This window comes from Danio rerio, chromosome 24, assembly GCF_052040795.2.
Source record: "Danio rerio strain M-AB ecotype USA chromosome 24, GRCz13ab, whole genome shotgun sequence".
Lineage (NCBI taxonomy): Eukaryota > Metazoa > Chordata > Actinopteri > Cypriniformes > Danionidae > Danio > Danio rerio.
In genome coordinates, this window is record NC_141044.1 from 26,767,853 (window position 1) to 26,783,508 (window position 15,656).

The 15,656-nt window shown below is 33.9% G+C and overlaps 1 long non-coding RNA gene across 11 annotated transcripts in view; it reads right to left on the reverse strand.

Annotated features, from left to right (window-relative positions):
* The window catches only part of LOC137489241 (uncharacterized), a 327,340-nt gene that overhangs the window by 275,961 nt on the left and 35,723 nt on the right, over positions 1-15,656 (reverse strand). For all 11 annotated transcript variants that reach the window (XR_015524998.1, XR_015525000.1, XR_015525001.1 and 8 more), the window contains exon 2: positions 8,650-8,748. This is a non-coding gene — a long non-coding RNA (uncharacterized LOC137489241). The remainder of the gene's footprint in view (positions 1-8,649; positions 8,749-15,656) is intronic.

Sequence of the window (15,656 nt, forward strand, 5' to 3'; positions counted from 1 at the left end):
CAATTCATGTTTATTTTTATAGCGCTTTTTACAATATAGATTGTGTCAAAGCAGCGGAAGAGTAAAGTCCAGATTTACTTCTGGTAAAGTCCAGATTTCAGAGTTGAAGTTTGGTTTAGTTTAGTTCAGTGTGGTTTAAATTTCGCTGCTGAAAGTTCAAACACTGTAGAGTAAATCCACCCAAGCGCACCTCCAAAAGTCCTAATCCAAGCAAGCCAGTGGCAAGGGCAAAAAAAACTTTACTAATTGACAAAGTGAAGAAAAAAAAAACTTGTGAGGAACTAGGCTCTGTTGGGCACGACCATTATTCTTCTGACTAAACCTCCTGTGTGGAGCTGCAATCTAGGCGTTGGAGGCTGATGAAGCTGGACGTCCATCGTGGACAAGCTGCAGGTCTGAGTAGAGCACCGGCGGGAGGTCAGACTAGCCCATGTGATCAATGCGGGTACTCATTTGTCATAGTGGTCTTTCAGGAATCAGTCTCATGCACTCCATGACGACCACAGCATCAGCTCGAAATACGGCCTGGTCCAGGATTATGGATACCTTGGGATCCAAGGTAACAACAATAACGGGAATTGCAAAAGCATCAAGCAGTTTTCTGAGATTTCAGGATTCCCCTATTCATTTAGATACAGTAGGACCTTGACTTTGGATGAAATATGGTCACAAAGTGAAAGGACGTTCATTGAAAGGGGCTTTGCTACAGTGCGCAGGTGTTTAATATGTATTATACAAAGATAAAATCTAAAAAGAAAATACCATCTAAACTTTTCTGAAGTAAATGGGTTTCCTTTACAGATGTTTTAAATAAAACGCCCCACCAGTATTCAAAACTTTCCTTCAATATTAGGAACATTGAGCTTCTGCTGGTGAGCTTTTCAAATTATCCAGAATCCATATAAAATAAAACCAACAGATCCATAAGTTTAATGAATAATGCCCATGTATAGTACATTAAGAATGGACGTTTGCTCTAGCTTTAGATAGGGGTCATCACAGATAAAATTAGCATAATTTCTGCTTTTTTTTCTGTCTTTTAAAAATAAAACTCCATATGATTGTCTAAACATATCAATTAAAGCAAAGAACATCAGATTCTGATTTCTAGTCAGTCAATTAGTGCATCTAAAGAAAGGAGAAATGAACAGCTCTTGTCAGAGTGGAATACAGTCTTTAGCCCATGTAGAGATTTGAAATAATTGCGGTTGTCATTAATGCCAGGAATCAGGCAGTGGCCGGCACTGGTGGAGCCTCTAACGAATCATGTGAAGCCATGCATACTTGACATTTATTACATAAAACAATAAGCAGCAAAACCCTCTTGCTGCATAATTACACCAGTTAGATGAGATGTAATGAAAGAGACCTGCAGGAAAAAAAGAATTAGTTGCCATCTGCTTTCCTGGAAGGCCTGCCACCACCCCAGAGAGACATGGCAGATAATGTGAGACTTTAGGAGCTCTGCTTTAACTGGGCGATGACACTAATTCTGGCCAATGTTTATCTCCCCTCGCTGAGCAGGACTCATAAAGATTTCATGTTACTCAAATGAGCCCTACAGTTCTGGCTCTGATCGTGCCATAGATAGATGTGCTATAGACACAGCAGGCACAGCAGATTAATCTTACCACACAGACACACACACACACTCTATAGAAATGTATTAAGACAATGTGTCTTCGTTTTAAGACTTTCAGAAAGCTTAGTTTAATACCTCCATGATATTTATAACTTAGTATTAAGCAAACGCTTTAGTATCAACAATACCTATAAACCATCATAGGTGAATTTCAATAAAAGCAAAACATTGCAATACACTAATAATAACAATAACTAATGATTATTAATATTATTCATTACTTTTTTGAAACATAAAAAATAATACTAAATTCTAAAGTTTGGAGAGTGATTGTAATCACAGCTTATCAAAGTTTGTCATCCCAAAACATACAGTAATTAAAAAAAGTCATTAAGATGTCACAGTGTTACTGTAGCTAAAGGAGGCTTTCAAAGAAGTTCATACAGATAATCCAGAAGTCATCGTCAGGGAACAGGCATATGGTCAAAACCGAAGCAAGATAAGATAAACTAGGAACAAGGCTAGGAGTAGATAACAAACAAAAGAATCCAAGAACAAGGCTAGACAAGAAAATAAAAATGCTACGTAAAATTACAAGTTTGTTTTAACTAACACAACAAACAAACAAACAACACTGTGAGCAAATGTGATGTATAAACAGTCTGTGTAATGAGTCCTTGAGCAGCTTCAGCTGTGAGTGTTTGAACTCAGACAAGATTAGGAGCTGGTGTGTGTGTGCAGTGCATGCTGTGAATTGTAGTCCATTTGGTGTCTGAGTTGTAGTTCTCCAGCAATCTGCAGTAGCTAGATTGCGGGTGACTGTAATAGTAACCAACCCACAACAATAAAAAAAATATATATATATGTGAAATCCGTATCTTCATATGTATATATATATATATATATATATATATATATTTTTTTTTTTTTTCTTTTTTTTTCCCCCCAGAGATGGGTTGCGGATGGGCATCCGCTGCGTAAAAACTAGCTGGATAAGTTGGCGGTTCACTCCGCTGTGGCGACCCCAGATTAATAAAGTGACTAAGCCGACAAAAAAATGAATGAATAAATGAATAAATATATATTTTTTAACATTTTTCATAACAAATGATAATACTTTTCAAATTCACAATGGTTACACGGATCATCCAATCCAACTAATTGCTTTTTGTGTCTACATAAACAACAAAAAACACCAGCTCGGATGTGGTTCTTGAACATTTTGCTTGTATAACATGCATGTTCCACTTAAAGAAAAGCTCTTGATACTGAGTTTTCTCCAGCCAAGAGCAGCAAAGGAATATATAAGGCATTATTTTGGTGCGCTCCTGGCTACAGAGAATTAGAAAATATCAGACTGTCATTGTGATTTGATACTAGGATGAAAAATGTCAAAAGTGGAGATGACAAATCAGCCCAGTGAGGAGAAGTGGCTCTCAGACAGGGGATGTCATTTGTCATGATTGCCATTTGACTGCACTCCCCACTCCCCCCTCCTACACTAGCTTTTCTGCCTACAGATGAATGATACATTGATAGCCATTAATTCTAAATTATCCAAATTTGCCTAACTGCATCTAGCATGTGCGTGGAAATCAAATTTATCAATGCTTTCCTTTTGCTTTCTCCATGTTTTTTTTTTTCCCTTCACTCTCTCTCCGCTTTTCTCCTCTTTGCCTTCTGCAAAGCCCGAACCTTTCGGTGGACAGACGGGGAATTAGATTTGCACTCTGCACAATACACACAGCCAGACCATCAAACCGTAAGCTTGGTGACATTTCCGAATGTTCATCTCCCCTCATTTCAATCGTCCATTTGGAATGAATAAAACGGCCAGGCGACTTGAAAGAATGGCAGCCCCCTGAGCTTCGCTGCATCTATAGCTCATATCTCCACCTCCTCCCCATCTCCCTCCCCCCCCCATGCCTCCACCCCAAGCCCAACCTTTAGGAAGCCGAGGGGCTTTGTTGGAGGGGGACACAGCTGAGCCTGCCTCGCATCCAGAGCCCCCTGCATAATACTGGAGGTAATTAAGCCACAGCTTCAAGGTTGCATGGACACAAGACAATTCAGCCTAATGAAGTATCGATCGGCTGCAGCAGAAGTAAAACAAGTTGACATTCATTTAGAGGTACTAGTGAGAATATACCACAATGCCACGAATGACGTAAGGCTTCAATGGCACACGGGTTCAATCATATGAAAACAATGCGGTGCAGACTACAATTCCTTGCTTCAGCTACTTTGTCATAAATCAGAACCATGCACGTTTTGGTGCAATCGCGGGGAATTGGGTTACAAAAAACAAAAAAAAACATGTAATTGATTACAACGGAAAATTTAATTTCAACAAAAATTACTAACAAAGAAACAATGGATTTTGATTTGGTTGCTCTGTAACATGGTAAATTTACATGGCAACATTGCACTGAGAACAGACATTTTCCTTTTTTTAGAAGCTTCGAGTACATTCAGTTATAGGGCTGTCACGATTATAAAATTTGGCTAATTATTATTCATTTAAGAATCAATTGCCTGCTTTGGCACTTTGAAGATTAATTGTCTGCTTTGGTGTATTCACAACTGTTTGTTTTGGGGCTCCTATTAAGATATCTAATATATGGCCAAATATGAACAACTGTAAATCAAAATATAGTTCATATATTTGAACATGCATTCATTTTCTTTTCAGCTTAGTCCCTTTATTAATCTGGGGCCGCCACAGTGGAATGAACCACCAACTTATCCAGCATATGCTTTACACAGCGGATGCCCTTCCAGCTGCAACCCATTACTGGGAAACATTTATGCACACTCATTCACACACATACACTATGGACAATTTAGCTCTCCCAATTCACATATACCACATGTCTGGGGAGAACATGCAATCTCCACGCAGAAATGCCAACTGACCTAGCTGAGGCACAAACCAGCGACCTTCTTGCTGCGAGGCAATCGTGCTACCAACTTTTCGCCACCGTGCTGTCCATATATGGTTTTTCAAATCCATGTTGATTTTTAGATATATATATATTATAAAAAAAAAATAAATAAAAAAAAAAAAAAATATATATATATATATATATATATATATATATATATATATATATATATATATATATATATATATATATATATATATATATATATCAATCACAGAAAAACAAAATATCACAATGCCACATTTTTCCAATATTGTGCAGACCTATCCCTAATGTTGTTTTGGTTATCAAGTACTCACACATGCTTACAAAGCTCAACATCAATGTTCTTACAAAATCACATTTATGATTTAGTGACAACAACAGTAACTTTTTCCATCCTAAAAAATCCAAAAAATTTTCTGGTCTCCAAAATGTTGTTGTCATGTAAATGAATGACTAAAGCACATAATCATATTTTCAGTTTTTATCAGAAAATATCTGTTGTGTAAATGTACCTCAAGATCAATATCAATCTTGTTAATGGAAGAACAGACATTCACATCATACCAGAATTCACAATTACTCCAATATGAAATCTCCTGTGAAACGCTCATGATTTGCTCTGTCAGGAGATGTCCAGGAGAACATGATATTATTGCCCCAATGAGGCCTGATCGCGGATTGTGTCCACCAAAAAGGTCTTGTCTGTCCTGAGAAAATCTCTTACAGAAGAACCCCCCAAGTGACAAGCATATTTCATCAACAAATCTGACTCATTAAAGTAATGTGATTGACAGATGTTATGATTCACAACATTTGCCCTAGTTTCATGATTGAAAGCTGTAGACCAAGCAGCCGACTGCGCTCGGCTAAACTAATGAGTCGATCTCTGAAGACCTTGGACTGGATCATCTAAGAGCAGCTTCAGAACGCAAGATAAGTCTGAGGATTTTGACTAGAATTGGAATGAGTTCAGGTCTATTAACTCAGAGCTCACGACATGATCTTCTTCAGTTCTAAGTAGATTCGAACAGACATTTCTCTTTTCAGTTTCTCATTTATTAAAATGGTATATTAACAATTTAAAAAGAACAATAAATGGTTGCTTTATTGTTATCAATAAATTTAACATAAAAATTATGTACTTTAATATGCTATTTTTTATTTAATTCTAGAATATTTGTGACCGCATGCAAACTAGGCATAGGACTATAACCATTTTCAAGGTATACTGTGGTTTGGTAAAGTCAAGGTTTTAAAACTGCCAAAATTTTTACATTTTTACATATTGTTTTAAGTTTTAGGACAACCTTATATCCAGCAGAAAAGATCTAAAAAGATGTATCTGTGTTTTTGAAACTAATGAAGACAGCAGAAGTCAACGATTGATTTAATTATTTAGTCTGACATGTTTACTGTCCCAAACTATTTTAAATGTTTTTCAAAAAATATAAACTGTTCAATTTTTTTTCTTTTTTTTTTATCCAAGCATTTAAATATAATATATTTTAGAGAAGTGATCACAATACCGTAAAACCATAATATTTTTATCCAATGTTATCATACCATCAGAATCTTATATCGGCCCATGCCTAATGCCAACAAAGACACATTGTGTAGCAAAAACGATAAAGAAAACATATTTCTCATGTAGAATTACCTTGTTTTATATCATGAAAACATTCTGATATTAAGATACATTTCCTTGAGAAACTAAATTACATATTTTAGGTCTTATTTTATAAATAAAAAATGTGCAAAATTAGGTTTATGCTTAAGATGGGAAAAAAATATCAATAAATAAATAATTTCCATTATGCTTTCCAGGATAAATATTTAAACATTAATGAAGCAAATTAAATGCAGTGTTAAAACAATTCTTACTTTAATATTATTAAATCATTCATCTATGCAATTTAGCTAAACACCTAATTTTCAATTAAAATAACCATCTTTTTAGATCTGTGATTCAACTTAATCACATAAACCAAATCAGTTGAAATTACTTATTTGTGGTGGTAAGGCCTGACTGAGCAGAAAAGGTTTTTCCATTTATATTGCTTTTTGTTCTGTGAACAGCCTGCTTTACCAAATGGTTGAGCTTATGTTGACCGTTTTAGATAAAGACTGTTAATGTCATTTAAAAAATGTTTTAAACAATGATTGACACTACAAAGCATTGTTGGTTTACAAAAAAAAAAAACATTAATCAAACAAACATAATCCTGTTGCACTACTACACATGATTTTGGTTTTATTGGAAAAAAAAACAACAACAACAACAACAACAAGAAAAAGTGTTAAATGAGAATCAGAAATATTTTCTGCCATACTTCAAAAAAGTAAAGATGAATTAGTATTCAAAACTGTTTTATTTTGATTATGTTATTAAATAAAATGGTCTTACACTTCATATTTTCAGATTTTTCTTATATATGTATTAATTCCGGTATTCTTTTATTAAACTGACATATCAACCATTTGGTAGAGATTGATATTTTAGAAAATATGTGATGTGGAATGCATTGAGTGTGTTAACTAGCGACATTAGGAGTTAAGAAATGCAATCCAAAAATGTTTTTCTTGGTAAGGCAGTTAAAGGAACATTAAGAAGCAAATGATTAATTACACAAGAACTATGGAGAAATACAAGGTCTGATGGTCATCTAAACTACATCATCTGGCAAAAAAACATTGATAAGAAACATAATTCACCACAACTAATCAATTCATTTTTATCCGAAATAAACACAGCTCTGCACTTTGCGTGTAATTCAAACCAAGCACTCAAAACACCCACATTTGCAGCTTATCAGCACAATCAAATGCAAACATCCGGGCGAGCGCCGATTTTTTTTTTTCCTTAAGTAATTGTCAGTCTTTTAATGGAGTCCACAAATGTCAGTTGCCAATATGTTTTAGCATTAAATGCAGTAGGAAGGATCCAGAAAGGTGGGCAATTCTGCACAACACAACGCACTGTTAAACAGCCTCAATTATGCCAAATAGCCAGGTTTAGATGCATATTTGCATTGTGTAATATCTACAATCAATGCAGACATGAAAGTCAATTTGACTCGGTCTCATAGGGTGAAACTCGCAGTAAGGGAAAACCAGCAGCGCTTTACATAAAAACTACAGCGACTTCCATTTGTCAGTGGCACGGTTCAAATATTTTGACATACTTTATGATAATAGCTGCACAAACCGGCTAACAAATCACCAATCATGTGCAAACATGAAAAAAAGCAGCACCGGTTGGATGTTTTACTTTAATGTTGTGCTTTAAATTGGTTCTACTCCCAAAAAGATCACAGTGATGCATTACAGTATCGCTGTCAGAAAATGACAGTCAAGTGCCACGGTGTGTTAACATTAGCGCAAGGCCTTTAAGACATTTACACACACAAAAAATGTCCACCCACAGAAGCAAAATCCTGTATATAAAGTCCATACAGCATTTGGAGTGAAGGTGAGAGATGCTCCAAGTGCAGGTCAGGTGACATGATAAACAGAGAACTGAACATGTACTCAAATCTCTTTTACTCTCTCTAGGCACTCGTTGCTCTTGGCATAGACTGCAAAGATTATATAACATAACATAACTACACACCACATTAAGGATTCAGGTAGAAACCCCTAAAGGCGAAAACTCACTCAAAAACAGATTTTTATACACGTTTATGTGGATATTCAAAATCTTTGCAGCCTTACAAAACACCGTCTGAATACAACCAAGCATCGTTTCAAATGAAACATCAGTCACTCTCTTGCGCAGCCTAATGAATATGTAAATTCAAAACATCTAAATGTCTTTGATTTTACTTTGAGCTCCCAAAAAACTTTTATTTTGACACTTCTTGATAGCTTATAGCGATCATAAATCACATAAATTATAAATCAGAGATTGTTTTGACACACATGGAGAAAGAGAGAAAAAAAAAGAAACCGCTGTCCAGTTTATGAAAGAAGTCAACATAAATAAAAAATGTTCTCATGGGCAATCATAAATATGGAGAAGTGAGGTGTGAAAATGAATATCTAGTCGCCGCAAAAAAGAAAGGGGGAAAAAAAAATAGGGCGCTGTGCAGGGCAGCTCTCTGCTTGTCTTACTGTGAGTTGTTTGGTATCTTTTCTTACCTGTCACACACGCAGATGAGTCAGGCCAGGTCCTTAGAGGATTGTGCCGGTGCTGAAGACACGCAGGCCATCCACAGAAAGCACGCTGTGTACACTTCACTGAAATACATATACATCAGATGATACTGGAGTCAAAAACATCCACAAGTTTAACTTTCGTCACAGCACAGCAAATGCACAAAATGACTGCCATATAAATCTGCATGCTGGGATACATCCCTCGGTTCTAGAAAATCTGTTTGTCAAATCAGGGTTAGGAATGCAACGATTAACCGATTTTGCAATGCAGTAGGGCTGGGAGAATTGGCTTAAAATGGAATTCTCGACTAATTTAACAATTTAACTGGATTATGATGAATGAACATTTATTTAATTTTATTTTTATTTTTGCCCTCATAGTTCACTTTCAAGTTTTGTACAAAAAATACGCTCACATGTAATGTACTAATAATATGCAACCACAAAAAGGTTGCGATGGACCATACCCGTGCACTCATTGTAGAATTATAAAGTAGCCTTAACAGAGCAGGGTCTAATGCGGTGGGGTGAGTAATTGAAAAAATTGACCTGGAAAATTTTTGATCGACTATAGGTTCTGAATGTCGAATTTGGAACGATTAATTGCCCATTCCAATGCAGTGGCACAGTTGGTAGTGCTGTCACCTCACAGCAAGCAGGTTGCTGATTCGAGTCTCGGCTGGGTCAGTTAGCTTTTCTGTATGGAGTTAGCATGTTCTCCCTGTGTTCGAGTGGGTTTCCTCCAGGTGCTCCGGTTTCCCCCACAGTCCAAAGACATGAGGTACAGGTGAATTGATTAGGCGATATTAGTGTATGAGTGTGAATGAGTGTGTATGGATGTTTTCCAGAAATGGGTTGCAGCTGGAAGGGCTTCCGCTGCGCAAAATCCTATGCTGGATAAGTTGGCGGTTCATTCCGCTGTGGTGACCCCCCATTAATAAAGGGACTAAGCTGAAAAGAAAATGAATGAATTATCGGCCCTTCCTAATATAAAATACTTTAAAGTTCCAAGCTTGTACCCCAAGTCTAAAACCCATGCACACTGGATTAACTATGGCTGAGGCTATTAACTAAGGGCCGGTCCTTTGCATGTGCAACTTTTAATTTCCAATGGAGGCGCTCAGCATAATGAGAGCAAGCACCGGTGAGACATTATCAGCGCTACGCACTCACGGTTTCAGGCACACCTAGTTTAAAGAATGCCTTTCAGACAGTTCAGCTGCCTTGGACTACATTTGTTCTTCTTAAAAGGGAAATACTTAGCTAATATGTAGCTTAGATTTACATTAGACAAATATGTTTATTTATTCTCATTTTTTTATTTATTTAATTATTCATTGTTCTGTCATTTATTTTCAGTGTAAAAGTATTAGTTATGTTTAAATGCCAAAAACCTTTTTTCACTTATTTTTAAGTCCAACGAGAAATGGACTATTGTTTGTTTGTTTTTTAATAATTATTTTGTGCGGTATTATTACGAAGTAACAATAAAAATCGCTTTAAAATATGAAGAGTTTTCAAATTTCACATTTTTTTAAACTAGTAGGGTTTTGAAATGAATGAATGCATAATAATCGTGATAACCATAAAGCCGTGATTATTCCTCAGAAATAATCAAACAACTAAAATCTATAATCGTTGCATCCCTAATCTGGGTTATTACAGTTAAACCTTTCAAAAACTAAAATCTGTCAAAACATAAACCTTTTTAATAATGGGAAATTGCATAATTGTTAGCAAAAATATATCAACTGTATAGCAATAAAAATATGTTTATGAACCAAATTAAAGGCTAATTTATAACTAAAACTGAAACCATTTTCTCAGCTAAATATATAAATATAAAACCTTTTATTTTTATTTTAAAAAGCATCCACAATTTCACAAATGTTTCCATTTTCTGTGCACCGAAATAAACTAAAACCACTTTTGATGTTACAAAATTATGAGTCAAACAACAACAATTATGTAACAAAATAACTATAAAATAATAAATAAAATAAATAAATAACAATAGATTAGATGAAAAATCTGTAATACATAGACAAAATGTAGAATTATACAGTGCTCAGTATATACAAGTACACCCCTAACAAATCGGTCTTTTAAATTCGTATTTTAAAAGTAAGCTATACAATAATATATTTGTGCATATATATATATATATATATGTATATATATATATATAAATACACACACATTAGATTAGACAATACTGAAGCCAAATCTGGAGCTCATCTAACAAAATAACTTACAATAATAGTTCGAAAACTAGTACAGCCAAATTTGTTATAAAAAAATATTAAATACAAATTTGAAAAAGAGAAAAAAATAATTTAAAAAAAGCAAAAAAAATTTAACATTTAGTTGTAATTTTGTCGGTTGTCTTTTTTTTTTTTTTTTTGCAATATTTTGCTTGAATTTAATTGTATTATCTTTCAATTTCTATTTATGTTTGGAGACTAAAACATTATTTTAATAAATATATCTGCTTAATAACTGTATTTTGTTTAAATGCACTAAAATACATGGTCTATATGCAATGACAAAATGGATACAATTATTATTTTCAAAATGGGGTGTACTCAATTATGCTAAGCACCAGATATTAAAAATAATAACTAATAATCAAAATGTCAAAACACAACAAAATTAATTATTAAGACCTTAGCTACATTTACAATAATAAGGTCAAATTTTAAAAAGAACTAATTCAAACTTTTTAAAAATATTAATAGTATCTTAATAAAATAAAAAACATGCATAACATACAAAATGTTGTATTCTCCATAGTCCATAATACATAAACTTCAATTGTACTACTAATGTAATTAATAATAATGAACAAATATGATTTATTAAAACTCATTTCCCAGCCTCAGTCAAGCAGACACGTTACGCAAAGAGTTAAAAGTTTCCTTTCAGCAGTACTTTGCTAAACTGCAATGTCAATTTATGTCATAGGAAAAAAAGTAGGCCAGGAACTATCAATCTAATCCTCATCACTACCCAATCTGCTGTATATGAATAGTGCATGATTAATTCTTCAGTATTAATCATGTACTTTGTTCATATAAAACAAAGCTTAAGCTCTATTTGCTAAGATATTTGACCTTGTGAAAGAGTTAAGACATTACAGCTTGGATTTAAAATGCATCTAAAGATTAAAACTGGTGCTTGACTATTAGAGAGGATTATAGATGAAGGAAAATTATTTTTTCATTTTGATGCAAAACTGATTTTGAAGTACAAAAAAATAAGGAGCAGGTGGTACATTATATATTCTGACAGCAAATAAGGTTACGTGAAAGATGTGTGATATCTATATCGGCCCCATTTTGCGCAGTCCCTTCAATCAGAGAGGTAAAATTAAAGTAATACCTTGCACAAGCAACAAGATTTGTTGTGAATATATGCTTCAGTGCTTCAGGCTATGTGCTACTTCAGAAATTCAGCACGGCTTTGATCTTTACTCATTGAAATGAAAAAATCCTTTATGACTATCAAGTAAGTCTCACTCCTTTTTTTTTTTTTTTTTTTTTTACAGTGAATCTTGTTTACCGGTTCAGGTGTGTGTATGTGTGTGTGTGTGTGTTTACAGGTGAATGAGAATTACTCTGGAGACACATAGAAGTTTCAGCTCGGCCAAAAATGCATATTTTCGTCATTCAAGTGCTTTGAAATGCAGCCAAGGTCAGCGTCAAAGACATCCATTTTAGCATTCACGCTACCTGAAGCATGTCGGTCTTTTTTTCTCTTTTAAAATCAAGGGTGTGCTGGCTACCAGACCACTTGCAACTCTTAATCTCACATATTCGATCAATAAATCAAAGGCTGGGCATTGGCTTTGAAAAAATAAACAAAAAAAGAACATCAAAATATAACAAAAACACCCTTTCCAAAGCTATCTTTTCATTAACTGCCTTGTGTGATCAAGGAATACCTGAAGAAAAGTGATAGTTCAGCAAAACAAATGAAAACATTGTCATCATTTATTCATCTTCCACTTGTTCCAAACCTGTTGGAGTTTCTAAAGAATGAAATTGCAAGCCATTGACGTCTATAGTATCAAAAAAAAAGTTTCTTCAAAAATATAACTGAACGCACAAAAAAACATACTTTCTTCGTGGTAACTAAAGATGTCTCAAAATAAATTTCAAACCAATATAATATACCACAATCTATTTTTTTTAAATAGCTTCAGCTGCATCTTTTCATAAAATCTTTGCCAGATAAAGGTACACTGAGAACTTGCAGCCATAGAGCAAATTGTAACGTGTGGTTTTTCCAAGGGACTAATATCCAAATTATACAAAGTTCTAACTCATGTACTTTTTCCTTTGAGAGTTTGAAGAGTGTGTGAGGAAAAGATTTAGGTCACGAATATGAGATACAGATTGGTCTAAAATATGTGACAATTTGTTTTCTAAATGTATTCATTGAGTGTTCATGAACTCAATTATAAATTCATTAACAGTGAAAGTTTATCTTGCACCTTTATGTCTGAAAAATATTTACAGAAACTCCTCTGATAATTGTTTTAACTGTAAAAAGTGCCAAGGAACATTCCTTCACTGTTTCAGCTATTGTGACAAAATCATCTCTTTTTGGAAGAAAATATCTCATTTTACATGAACTCTTTTAGGCATGGGCCTGTATAAGATTCTCACAGTAAAATAACATTGGATAAAAATATCACGGTTTCGCTGTATTGTGATTAGTACTACTCTAAAATATATTCTTTTTAAATGTCTGGGTAAAAAAAATTATAAAAAAAATTTCCCTTTTGAACACAAAATATTTCATTTTGAGAAACATTTAAAATAGTTTGGAGCCGTAAACAAATGTCAGGCTAAATTAATTATTGACTTCTGCTGTCTTCATTTGTTTTAAAAACAAAGATTTATTTTTACAATTAAAAACAGCATCTTTGGGTATCTTTTCTCCTAGAGAGACTGTTGTCCTAAAAACTTATTATAAAATTGGAAATAAAATAAATATACACATACCTTAAGAACAGTTTTGCAGAAAATTTTGACAGTTTTAAAGCCTTGACTTTTCCAAACCGCTGTATACCTTGAAAACGGTTATCGTCCCATGCCTAGACTCTTTAAGATTTAAGTTTTTCTCTGAAATTTTATTTGTTATACTGTATGTTGAAGTAAAGAGTGACATGACATACAACTAGCCTCAGATGACTTTTGTCAGCTATGGACACGTTTTTGCCATTACATTAATAATTTCACCTGATTTTCGAATCTATGTATATTTAGCTCCTCGCCTGAATGTATTATCCTGCTTACTTGTTTGTACATTTCCAATTTTTTTCCTTCTATATAGCTGAGACTATATTTGTATGTGCGGATGTATTTAAATAACCGATGATTAATAAAAAATAATAATAAGGATGTCATAAAACCCCTGGATATCTTTCTTTTCATTGTTTTTCAATGTTTTGAATTTACAAAACATGCTTGAGAATATAATCAGATACTTCTACAAATGCCTGAATATAAAGCAATACATTACAGTTATCTATATTTCTTAAGTCATATAGGTCTACTTATCTGTGTTTTGAGAGGACAAAAATCCACAATATTTTTATTCCAATTACATTAAAATGATCTGATCCCTTTAAATCTCTCTTTCACACAACATGGAAGAGGTTACCAGTTCAACAGGTTGCACTTCCGGTCTCTGACAATAAAGACAAAGTGGCAAAATGCAGGATTTCAATCTTATGATGACAGTATAAGCAGCTGTAAACATATCTACTGTAATGCAAAGAACCAGGATGTGTTTTTTATTTATTTTGCATGCGTGTGTTTGTGTGTGTGTGTGTGTGTGTGTGTGTGTGGTACTGAGATCTATTTACTTGATTAAATCTGAGCTCCTAATCCTTCATGAGAGACGATGATGGTCATGTTTTTGGCATTTGTTGAATTGGTTGTTGTTTATTTTATTCACTCCAGCAAAATATTACTCTGGCTGGCCAAGTATTTCACAATGGCCCTTGGATAAGAATAAGAGGAATGCGAATATGACAAAATTACGGAATGTTTTTAATATGTAGTAATTATAACTAAACTATAAAACATCAAAACATTTGCACAAACAACTGATTATTTTCAGATAATAATGTTAATAAAATAACTACATAAACCTTGTTTTTTTTTTTTTACCTTTTTTTTATTTGAATATTAAAACAAAAATTAGGTACAATTATTCTGAAATTAATTATTATGGTTTGTAACTGTTTTTGATGTGTACAACTCTAATTCTACTGAAAAACTACAGATAACTTAAGAAAATGACATGACATATTATTTCATTAAACGTGATCTGTCATTTTCATATACCATACTTTTAAGATGATTTCTGAAACAAATACCAAATATATCAAAATTACATGAAACATAAATATAAATAAATAATAGCAAAAAAACATAACATAATTAGTTTCTGATTGGAAAAGCTTTTAAAGCCGTTAATTCTCAAAGGTTAAAGTCTTCAGATGTTCTGGGTACATTTTAATGTCTATGCTTTTAAAAGGGGATGGGCAGATGAGAGTTGTAATCCTCTCTCTTCTGGCCTCAGAGGTCTGTTTTGACTCTGTGCATCAACAACAAATGTTGACCTTGCTGTTCAAAACTCAAGGCCTTAAAGGTATATGCAAACAGCAACATGGACACCTCAAAAGAGGACCGGCTTTTGATGTTGAGGGGCCCCGTTTTCAAAGCAAACTGGTGATACCCATAGGCTCGAATTCCATCAAACATTTTTTTTTTCATATACGTAGCTCGTAGGTGTTTATAATTACAAACAAACGGCATCATGATTAAAACATTGCGAGAGGATCAGAGGCCAGGGAAGACGTAATAAAACACAAGAGGAGAGACATGTGCGTTTAGATTTACTTCAGACATCTCATGCAAAAACACAAACATTCACTTCATTGAGAGACTAAACAAACCTTAACAGCCGGATTA